The sequence below is a fragment of the Lotus japonicus genome, chromosome 6, assembly GCF_012489685.1.
Source record: "Lotus japonicus ecotype B-129 chromosome 6, LjGifu_v1.2".
Classification (NCBI taxonomy): domain Eukaryota; kingdom Viridiplantae; phylum Streptophyta; class Magnoliopsida; order Fabales; family Fabaceae; genus Lotus; species Lotus japonicus.
The window spans coordinates 17639376-17652029 of record NC_080046.1 but is presented as its reverse complement, the minus strand read 5'-3'; the positions used below and the strand labels follow the sequence as shown (position 1 = coordinate 17652029).

Genomic DNA, 12654 nt, shown 5'->3' with positions numbered 1-12654 from the left:
ACGTCCTCACTTGGGCTTCTTTAAGTCAACTTAATCCTCTATCTATCTTTTTGTAGTCACATACTCATATTACCCTCAAATATAGGTCTAAGACTTTAATACATATTTCTTTAGTGCAGGGATTAATATGAAAAACCATGTCAAGGTCACAAATGAAAATGGAGGTTTCCTAAGTCGGTGATTGAAATATACATAGCAATTGCAGTTACATAGCATATAATGTGCACGTACCTGAGCTGTTGCAGGAAGATTTTTCATCTGGGAATCTACTTTGGAAAGTGCTTCTTTGAAGTACTCAATGTCTACTGTAAGAGAGCTTTCCTGATATTTGATTAGCAATGTAACCATATCTTCATTTGGTTCTCCTTTAAATAAATCCCCACTTGTGGGTACCTCTCAATAATGTAACCAACAACGTCTTGATATTCTTTAATATCCAACGTCTCAAAATTGTCCTTGTCTGCCTTGCTAAATATGACAGCTATATCTTCCTGGTAAAACCATGGCAGACAATATGAGAACTACATGTTACCCTGAAATTCAGTAGAGAACTGCTGTCCAAATTGTGTTGCTAAAATGCTCGTGATTTCTTGTAAAAAATAGCACGTCATTTATGGCTAGTACTATTTTCACTTTTCATTCCATAATCATATTTTAGTCTAAGTGTATATATGGTTTGGCATTGATACAAACGCAAATGTGATTTCAAGTATCTCAATGTGTCAATGGAGAAGTTAAAACTTGTCATGTTAGTTTAACGTGGATCAAAAATGTAAGATTTAGCCACATTGAGTTCAATGAAAACACAAACACACACTAAATGAAAATGAAAGAACATTGGTTATAACAAAGAGAAGGCGATTGATAGATCCATAAAGATAAATTGCATGTTTGGAACTACAATTGATTCAAAATCAAAATATATTTTGGAGAAAAGCTTCTAGTTGTCAGTAGGTTGAGGTGTTTTTATTATTAGGTTGAGAGAAACATAGTGACTCATAATCACCGAAAAGCACCAACCATTACATCCAATCATCAAGCACTTGTTATTAAACTCAATATGAAATAGTATGTATATTCCTAAGCATGAAGAACTTGTGTAGAAATTTACATTAATATATATAAATTTAGTTTTCAGCAGTTTTAATTTCACTTTGAGACTGTATGTTTTTTTTAATAGTATTATTAATAGATAACAAAATGACAGCATGTACAATGCTTATTTTAAGAACAAAATAATAAATTAGAAGAGCACAATATAAAGAATAGAATAGAAAGGTAGCATGTTCCTAAGTATATATAGAAGATTGTCAATATCAAGACGAATATGAGCATCGTTGATAGGTATCTAGCTCCTAACTAAAGTTTAAATGTCATATATCTACAGGAAAGTGAGAAACACAACGGGGCAAAGATAGAAAGGCAGAGAAAAAATAAGTCAAGAAGCCTACTTATAGCATTTTCCTATGTATCAAACTACACAACAAAAAATTGTATCCTATATATCTTAAACAAACCAAAAATACTATTCTAACCAATCTTCAACTTACAAAGTAACTTTTATCATCCCAAGATGTTTTTGTGTGATCTTTATTTTTTCTGAAACAGTAAATCATACATTAGAGGTAAATTTATTATAATTTTATTTCATTTAGATTCAAATACACAATTCAGATGGAGTCAAAAGGCTCACACTATCAATTTTTAGAATCTTGTACTGAATGCATAAGTGTTCTCTTCCAGCATGTATTTCTGCAAATAGAGCGAATATGAGTAATGATATAGACACACCTCATTTTTTAAACACTTCATTTCTACCTCATTTTGTTTCTATCTCTCTCCTCTTATCATCTATCACATCTTATACTTTCTCTCTCTTACTTTTTCTTTTCTTCATATCTCTCTCCTCATTCCACCTCTCTCCACCTCAAAGAGAGGTTTGAATGAAACATTACTCGAGCGAATATAGCTAAAAATTTAGATCTATTTACTTGATCAATACAAAGTTATGTCCACCAAAAAAGCAGGGTTCACACATGAGCTTTTAGTGTTATCAATACAAAAATGTAAGCTCAAAGAATGAGAGAACACATTCAATAGGTTGTTAAGGAGATGCCCCTCTGTACCAAGCTACCAAGGAGAAGCCATCAATTTTTCAAATAGTGAAGTTCATGATTTAAGTTGAAATATCCATTAGATATAAATTTTAGAGTCATAATACAACTATTAGGAATAAAATCTTAGATCCAAATATCTTCAATTTGAACAATTCTGAAATGGAAGTAAACAGAGAAATCATAAATCATGATTTCCCATTAAACAAACTAAAATGATCAAGTACATAGAAGGTGGAGTTAAAGAACTAAATATAATTTTAAATCAAGTAGATGAAAATTAATAAATTGGTAAATACCAATGAAAAGTCCACTCATTCTATTTTCAATGTGGAAAGCAGCAAAGATCAAGCAAATAACACTTTCTTCAAGTGAGAAGTCCACCCTTAGGAATGACCAACAACCTAAAATCACTCTTTATATATTTTTTTCCCACCTACCCTTCTACCCTCTCTTCTTTTAATATTTTTTTTTTGTCTTCACCAAGGTATCTTCACAGCCGACAGCTGTGAGACTAATCCATCGCCCAACGGTCAGCGCACTAAGCGGTAGGGGCTGGCCAAGGAGTCTTTTAATATTGTCTTCCAACAAAAGTTAAACCTCAAAATATTAGGAACCATGGGAGGCAAACAAAATGTTTAGTAAGCGTATTCACGTTCTCTAAAGTAATGATCTTATATAAAGACATGGAATAAAATGGTACATGGCATGAGGTGTCACTTCTCCTATTCTAAAATTTGGTTACTCTACATGCCATGTTCTCCCATTCTCTTTGTAACATAGTTGGAAACTAATTTAGGATTTCATAGTTGGATAGATCAATATAATACAAACCTTTCAAGCAATATGGTATGATCGTTGAGTTCTCCAACAGACTATTAAGCTAAATATAATTTTTATTCAGCAAAGTATTGTTCTTATAGCACCACTCCATGGTAATTAAAGCCAAATTTAAGACAGCAAGTGAAACAAAGGATTATTTCTTTGTATCTTATAACTGATAAGATGAAAATCAAAGCATCTATACAAAATATAAATCAGAAAACCAATAAAAAAATGTAGCGAAATCATACCTTAAGGCAAACTAATATAAAGATATAGATTATGTAGAAAGGCTAAGAGGAGCCTAAGGTTTGGTAGTCTTTTTCTTTGTGAATCTACCATTATAGATTAGTTGTGTCCTTATAATTTTTTTGGTGGAGCAGAAAAATTATTACTGGTATTATAATGAAGGTTGCCCTCTCAAGTTGGAAGGTAAGATACGACCACCATCCAAAGCCACTTTATAAACATAAATCTCAAAAAACAAATGGAGAAAAAATCGGTGCTAACACAGGCAAATAGTGCTTAGCAATTTTGACCCTTGCGATGCACGGACCTGCGATACACAGACAAATTTTACAATTTGTTAAAATAAATTAATGAATCTACGAAACGATACTACTATTTAAAAAACTAACTTAATTGATTGATATCGCACTCTTTTTAATTGTTCTATTTATCACTAAATTAGAGTAGATAATTATCCTAATATATATATATATATATATATATATATATATATAAATAATACATACACGATATGATATAGCTACTAATTTCAATTGAATATATATATATATATATATATATATAAATAAAATATATATAAATATAGTTATGTATTGTACGGGAAAAATGTTTTTTTTTTTTATTCATCGGAAGACTGGGAAAAATGTTCTTAATCATAATAAATCTTTTTTTTTGAAAGTAAATCATAATAAATCATGCCCATTAAATTTAATAATGAATGATTATGATTATATTATATAATAGTAACATGACAACTTTAAAATATAAAAGTGACATGACTTAATCTTTTAATTATGACTATTTATAATTTAATCTAATAGTCCTGATTTATTGCAACAATTCTCATTTTTGCATATTTTTAGAGATTTAAGATAATGATGATCAAATATTACATTATTGTGATATAATGCTTGAAAGTATAAAATATAGGGTTAATGGTCAAAATAGTCTCTGAGTTTGTAAGCGAGTTTGATTTTATTCATCCTGAAGAAAAATGACGTTTAGTGTGGTAAAAAACAGTCAATCATTGTAAAAATGACCGCTACTAAATATTATTTTTTCTGATAGGGACTAAAATTAATCTCGCTTGCAAACTAAGGGACTAATTTGACTATTAACCCTAAAATATAATACTTCTGTATTTTTTTTGGTGACACTATATTATAAATATAGTGCTTAGTATATTATTTATGGTCATGATAAATTTAACTTATTTTAAGGGTTTTCCATAAGTGATTTTTTATTTGTATAAGTGATTTTAAGAGAAAAACAATGTGATGGAAAATGTGATATGAGTGAAAATTTAGTTGAAACTAATTAGTGTAAAAGATTGTTAAATGGATCAAAATTTTAAAATTGTTCCCTGATTCATCAGCATAAATATTTATTCCAAATTTAATTATCTCTAATCCATATTTTAATCAGCAATTGATTTGATCAATTTTAAAAACATGGTTCGTAACGCACAAAAATCATTAAAATAAAATAAAAAATATAATATGATAAGATTTTATATGATGCAATTGAAATTAGTAGCTATATTATATTAAAAGATTTCATGTCTAGATACTCAAGTGTCCACTCAAATGTCTGCTAAATTACTCATGGATATTAATAGGAAGATGAATAGTTTCACCACCCTCTTTATATATTCAAGTTTTTTCCAACCAAAATCAACCTATTTAACTTTTACATTTCTTCCTCTCATACCACATAACATTTTCCTTCTCTACATTTATTGGTAAACTTTTCATTTCTCAATCTCTGAAATTTTTCCGCAGAACAAATATTACATGAAAATATTTGCAAAATGATGGGAAAAGAAAACAGCTTAGTCAATACTAACTAAGTAAAAAGAATGCTAATTGCAAGAAATCTCAAATGGTTCTTCTGGATCCTGTTCATGAGCAATCTCCACCTAAACCATTAGCGCCATCCACAACCAATTTGTCATTCATCCCATAGCACTTGCTTTTTTCAGCTGGGATCTAATCCAATAAGCACCTGATCTAATCACAAAACCCAGGCAACAAATAAGATGCAAATTTCGAAAGCTTCTTACCTGCATTATCTCAAAAACACAACCCCTCCACTGAAGAGAATAAGGAGGAGAAAGGGTTAGGTTTCCAAGTAGATGGAGCAAGAATGCCAAAGATAGAAATTTCAGTTGTAGTTGGAATATAGGTTGTACATTAGAAACCATTTAAGACCCATCGTTTGATAGGAACAGATTGCAATAGCAGATGTTGATGACCAAAGTGAAGGATTCCAATTATATTTAGTCTATAACACATCTAAAATAAATTGAAACTCCCAGGTGTTTGATGTTGGGCAAGATCAGTGTTATCATGAGTTTAATATTCCAAAATAAATTGTGCACTTCCATCTTTGTTTACACATTACTAAGAAAGTTTCACATTTTAAATTTTAAATAGTTAAATCAGAGTCTTTTAATGAAGTGATAATAAAAAAACAAAATATAACATTTTATATCTATCCCTTACTCTTATTATTGAAAAGAAAATTCCAAAACAGTCTCGTCCAACCCTCTTTGATTCTTATCTTCTAATTAAAGAATGAATAATTTTCCTCAGTTGATAACTCCACATAGTTAAAGTAATCATTAAAATGCCAGCCCTTGAGTGATAAAGATAATAATGAGGAAGGGGTTAGGGTTACCAATGATGGTGATGGTGATGCTCATGGATGCGATGAAGTGAGATTCCCATATTCATAAGGCTCTGTTCTTCCATTGAATGCTTGATGGAATTGTCACCACATTAGTTGAGGAGCAAACCTATGATTATGAAGGAAAAGAATGAATAAAGGAAACTAAACTGGAAAAAAAAAGTGAAGGAGAAAATGGAAGATAAAAGGAAAGCACAAGAAACAATGAGTAAGAACAGTCACAAAACACAAATCAATGAAGCAAATAGCACATTCAGAAGGTACAGAACTCTACCATCTGCTCCCTCTTTCTCAAGACCAAGCATAAGGAGAATGAGGATAATAGGAGCCATTTAGCCAGTACTCTTAAAGAAAACTCAAAATAAAGCGAAACATTGAAGGTCGTACCTTCAGCCAAGCCTCTCTCCTTTGAAATTGGAATTTCAAAATCAAGTCCACACTTCAAATCATCAAAGACTTGACAGCAGCAGGGAATAGAGCTCAAATCAGAGTAATAGAAATAATAATTTGAAGAAAAATAAGGAAATGATTTAAAAAATAATGAGCGATCAAAAACTATTTTCACGTCAGTAGCTGCGTCCAAACCATCATACAAATGTTTCTTACTGGATTTAGTCTACCATCTATGAAGTTTGAACTGCATTTAGAAACATGTCATTAAATAATGATTTATTTTTTCTGGTTCCACCACCTCTTTTCTCAAGATCAAGATTGGTGTTATACGCGAAGGATTACCCTTAGCAAAATTGAGACCAAAGAGCCAACAAATTTTCAGCCAAAAGCAATTACGAATAATAACTACCAAAAATAGGAGTATGTTTGATAATCCCAGCCTTATCTTGGAGACAATGAAATCTAAAGTCACTGAAATAACACATTTACTACATGGTCCAGCTAGAAATAGAATGAAGAGTGAAGGTCTCCCAAGTCAAAATGTGTAGAAGAAGTGATTTTTAGATAAGGGATAAATAGGTACCCCCACTTGCAGCACATACCAAGGATTTCTTTAGTTTAAATTCTAAAGGAACTTGAAAATGACACAATCCTACTAATTTATGATGTATTTAATTTGTTATTGGAGTATTTAGACTCACCAGAATTAGAACCCTCAAAGGTTGTTAAAGCTTCAGAAATTACATGTAAAGGCTCTATTGACCATACCATCCAACAAACTTAAGACTATGAATCAATGAATGCATTAAAACTAAACAATGTAGAACAAAAATATTTCATTCACATGATATGAGATACGAATGTTGAAGCAATAGCATAAAGTGGAGAATATGTTAGAGCACTCACCCTTCCAAGTTCTGAGTCTCACAAGAGGTCAGGTTGTGCAAAGATAACAATAGCAGCAGTACAGATACAGCAACTACAGTAAGAATTCAAAACCTCCAGGTACATTGATAGCAATACTAATTCTTCCTTATTAAAGGAGCCCACATCGGTGAAATTCAACCAAAGCATCACCATGAATTGCACCATACACAACCACATGGATAGCCCATCAACGCATTCCACATATGCCCAATCTGCCAAAATGATCATCTTACAAACAATAGGATGGACACTTAACTCAAGCAAGCAACAGGATTCATAATCCATTAATAGAACGAAGCCATAAAATTCTTTTCTTTCACCTTGAGCCATAACCAAACTCTATACTGAATCAGGTCTAATGCTTTCACAGTACCAAATTCCTCTCCCCTAAATACCACACCATTTCTCAAATACCAGATTACCCCAACTGTTGCAATCCAAATTAGAACCAGAACCTGTCTGAATTTGGAATTACAAGAACCAACCCCAAACTGGGAAAAATGGTCCCCCACCGATGAAGGAAAAACAGACAAGAAACCAAGCCAACCACCAATCTTCATCCATAATTTCCATGATATATCACAGTTAAGGAAAAGATGTGAACTTGTCTCTGCTGAGCATCTGCATAACACACATGATGAATCAACCCCCCTGGAAGAGCATTCCTTCTAGCTAAATCAACTTTGGTTTGTTGAATTACGCATACCAGAACACAGGCTACTTATTTGGTTCAAACCCCCAACCATCTCAAAATTGAAATAACAGGTATAACAGGATTAAGATCTATTAAGGTAGGGGCAACTGTATAGGAGAATCAGCAATCAGCAAGGGCACAAAGACTGGCATACAAGCATACTCACAATATCGGTAAATTTAAAGGAGGCGAAAATGGCTTACAGGTAAAAGGGGGAGCCTTCGAAATGCACAGAGGTTTGAACCCATCTGCAAATAAAACGAAACAGCTGGAACTGGCACCATGAGATCAGATGATGAACACCGAAAGGAGAAACCTGGATCAAGAAAGCAACAGATTCTATCTCTGGTAGAAGTTTGTTCCTACTCCTTTTCATCTTCACTGCTCTATGATGGCATCCACTCCATAGTCCATATCCCCTGGTAACCAAATCACTCGAACTCCCTTGAATGCTCTGTCTCATAAATTGACTTCTTTAAAGCAATCAATCTCACACTCTGCAAACATAAACAAAGAAATTATTAATGATAAACAATCTCACTAACATGTATTTATATAACAGATGAGATATGCTACCATCATGGAGCATTCATAAAACAGGAAATAGAAGAATTCGAAACAGAGTTAGGGAAATGCTAAGCTTTTGAAGTGACTGTTGAAAAATCAACTGGATTACAATTGTGTATATTGGAAGTAATCAAACCTGTCCTTAGTCCATGCATATTTTCCTAATCCTTTCAGAAACTGAAATTTAGGGAAAGGAACAACCTTTCAGAAGTATATTACCAAAATAATTGAAAATCACATTTTAAATAGAAAAATGAGAGACAAAATGTAGCTTACCATTGGGCATGTACCTCAAAGGAGTTTTCCCTCATTTTAAACCCCAAAAACCTGTGAGCAAATGATCTTGTATGAAAACAATAACAACACAAAAGAAATCTAAAGAAAGGAGTTCCTTCTCCTACCTCAGGAATTTAGAAAGTCACGAAACAAACTTAAACTTATAACAGAAGCATGAACATCATCATATTCCTAAATTTAGTTTAAGAAAAATGAGAACAGATTATTCTAGCTTTAATACCGATTTAGTAGAAAGCTTCAAATAATGGGGGGAAAATTACAAATCTGCGATGGCTATGCATGAGAATGGAATATAGAACTGGAGGGAACTGACAAATACATACTCATACTCCATCATAGTCACCCACTATAAGAAGCCAAATTGCTGATTAAACAAAGGTGCAAGTTGAAAGAAGCATATAGGAATTCCTTGCAAGACTGAATGTATTTCTCATTGTTGGAAAGTTAGATAGCTTACCCCTGTAACTAAGGCTAGTAGCGAACACAAAAATTAAACCTCCTAAGTCAATCTTTCTTAGCATCTAATCAAAGGGTCAAATTGTAGAGAGGGGTTGGAAGCTTGTCAGCAGAACTGTGCTAGCTTTTCATTTGTTAGCAGGAGCAGAAAATTAGCAAAGGATCATGTCCGTTTGATGAGGTCAATAAGTCTGATTAGGCCAAAGAAAGAAGCTGGCAGAGGAGTCAGTCCAGCAACATTGTTAGAACTCACACCAGACTCTGCAGTGCCATCGTTGGATTGATGAAGATGCTGGAAGAGGCTGTGATGATAATACGCTGTCGTCGAATCATACGGAATTGCATACTGGATTGGAGCTGCAGCTGACTGGTGAGGAATAATGGCTGAGAAATTGATGCTGTTACTCATGTTTGCACCACCCCGTTTCTTTTATTCCAGCTAGTTTTCTACACATACAAAAATCAATGAACGACATCAGATATAACATATAAAAGAGGACCAGGCAAATCATCCATTGATGTAACTAAAAAACACAGCAAGATAAATCAAGTGATGTCATAAAAACTACAGCAATTATAGAAGGGTGAAAACAACAAAGGAGAGACACTATATATAAAGAACAACATGCTATGGAAGAAAAGTATCAATGTTTCAGCAGACTTCTTGAGGGAAAACACAAGCAAGGCAACACTAATATAGTTCTTGAAATAAGAGTATCAATTTAGCAATATGCTGCAGTAATTTAGCCATAACTCAGAGTGAGATACTACCTTTGGTTGTGCTATTCCAGGACTTTCAAACAGCTCAGGATGTTTAATTGGTAGCCCAATGACCTGTAAAATATATGACAAACATGAGGCTAAAAAACAATGTTTTTTTCTAATACATGATACTACACTAAAGCATAGATATTGATAGGAGCGTTGGTAGAGAGTGGGCCAAAACACAAGAGAGCAGGCCCAAAGTGTGGAGGGTTTATGTTAGGAAAAATAAGAAAGGGAAAGAAGCTTCAGGAATATGAGCTGGAGGTGAGAGAGTGAGGTTGGAGAGTTAGTTACGTGAAATCCAATTTGATGGAAACCAAAGTCACAGTAAAGAGAAACAGTAAGCAAAATGAGGAAAAAGGATTTAATATTGATTGAATCAGAACAAATACAATAGCAGAAGCTAAAGTCCCAGAGTAAACACTCCTATAGAGAAGAAACCTCTCTATCCAGATATTTTCTTAACAATACTCTTCATACCCCTTCCCTTTGCTAACAATGAACCTATAAAGGGAATCTCTACACCTCACACATTCCTCCCCCTCCGCATTTCACGTAACTAACTCTCCAACCTCACTCTCTCACCTCCAGCTCATATTCCTGAAGCTTCTTTCCCTTTCTTATTTTTCCTAACATAAACCCTCCACACTTTGGGCCTGCTCTCTTGTGTTTTGGCCCACTCTCTACCAACGGTCCTATCACTCCCACCATCTTGAGGAACAACCTTGTCCTCAAGGTTGAAAGCGGGAAACTGATTTGAAAGAGTAAACTCATCTTCCCATGTAGCTTCTTCAGCAGGTTTTCCTTGCCACTGAATCAAGTACTGAGTGATTGTCCCCCCCTGCTGCTGTACAGTGCGAACAGCCAAAATTGAGCTGGGTTCAATGGTAATAGGACTCTCTCCGGCCAAACCTTCTGGCAGGTCTTTCTCAGCTTGATATTCCCCAATTGCCCGTTTCAAAAGAGAGACATGGAAGACAGGGTGGACTCGCGAATTTGCAGGCAAACGGAGTTTGTATGCGACAGCACCAATGCGTGCAACGACCTCGAAAGGACCAAAATAACGAGGAGCTAGCTTAGGATTAATCCTTTGAGCCACAGATTGTTGTTTGTAGGGTCGTAATTTCACAAAGACCCATTCACCCAACGCAAAGGAAATTTCCTTGCGTTTCTTATCAGCCTGGGATTTCATCTTGCCCTGAGCGCGCAAAAGATGGGCTTTCAGTTGGCGCAAAGCCTCATCACGATCCTGCAATTCACGGGCTACAGCCTCCACCTTAGTTTCTCCAATTGTGAAACGTAACAGAGTGGGTGGCGCTCTGCCATACACTACTTCAAAAGGGGTGACCCCGGTTGAGACATGGTACGTTGTATTGTACCAATATTCTGCCCAAGGCAGCCATTGAAGCCATGTCCGGGGTTGATCCGCGATAAAACATCTCAAGTAAGTTTCCAGACAACGATTGATGACCTCCGTTTGGCCATCCGTCTCAGGATGGTAGGCGGTGCTCATAGCCAAACGTGTGCCCTGTAGCTTAAATAATTCAGTCCAGAAAGTACTCACGAACACAGGATCACGGTCACTCACAATAGACACGGGAACACCATGAAGCCGCACTATCTCCTTAGCAAAAGTTTCTGCTATTCCTTTTGCTGTGTAGGGACGTTTGACTGGAAGGAAATGGGCATACTTAGATAAACGATCAACAACGACGAAAATTGTATCCGTACCTCTTATCTTAGGCAAACCCGTGATAAAGTCCATAGAAAGCTCTTCCCAGATTCTGTCAGGAATGGGTAGAGGCTGGAGTAAACCCCCTGGAGAAGTGGCCACATATTTCTGACGTTGACACACATCACACCCCTTCACAAACTGCTGTACTGAGTTCTTCATGCCAATCCAGTAGGCATTAGCTGCCAGTCGACGATAGGTACGGTAGAAACCGGAGTGGCCCCCTTGTGGAGTGGTGTGGAATTCTTGGAGCAACTTGGGAATCCACTTAGAATTTGCAGAAATTACCAGTCGATTAGAGTAGTACAGAACCCCTTGAGAATAATTAAAACCGGGCTTGCTCATTGGGTCCTCTTTCAAAGCAGAGATGATGGAAGCTAATTTAGCGTCTTGATGCGCTTCTTGGACAATTTGTTCACCTTCTAACCAGCTTGGATAAGAGATTATAGAACTGAACTCTCCTTCTTCAAACATGCGGGACAAAGCGTCAGCTCCTTTGTTTGTTGGGCCAGGTTTATAAACTATATCAAACTGATATCCCAACAGCTTAGCGGCCCAGTTTTGCTGATCTACAGTGGTAATACGCTGGTGGAGCAATTGTCGAAGGCTCTTCTGGTCAGTACGTACGGTGAATTGCCTACCCAGCAAGTAGGGACGCCAATGCTGGATTGCCAACACAATGGCCATAAGCTCTTTCTCGTATGCCGACTTGGTCAAATTACGCTCACTGAGGGCTTTGCTAAAGTATGCTATTGGCCTTCCATTCTGCAGTAAAATCGCTCCAATCCCATTCCCTGAAGCATCGCTCTCAATCACGAACGGTTGAGAGAAATCGGGTAGAGCCAACACGGGATCAGTGGTCATACAGGTTTTTAACATATCAAATGCTTCCTGTGCCTTCGCATTCCACTTGAAACCTTCCTTCTTGGTGAGGTCTGTTAACGGGCGAG

At 35.4% G+C, this 12654-nt stretch overlaps 1 long non-coding RNA gene across 1 annotated transcript; it reads right to left on the bottom strand.

Moving 5' to 3' along the window:
* Positions 1–4794: 4794 nt before the first annotated feature.
* On the bottom strand, positions 4795–8084 carry LOC130722593 (uncharacterized). Its single transcript, XR_009014020.1, has 4 exons — positions 7173–8084; positions 6261–6329; positions 5865–5982; positions 4795–5194 (listed from the first exon to the last, which is right to left on the bottom strand). It is a non-coding gene; the product is annotated as an uncharacterized LOC130722593 (long non-coding RNA).
* Positions 8085–12654: the final 4570 nt, after the last annotated feature.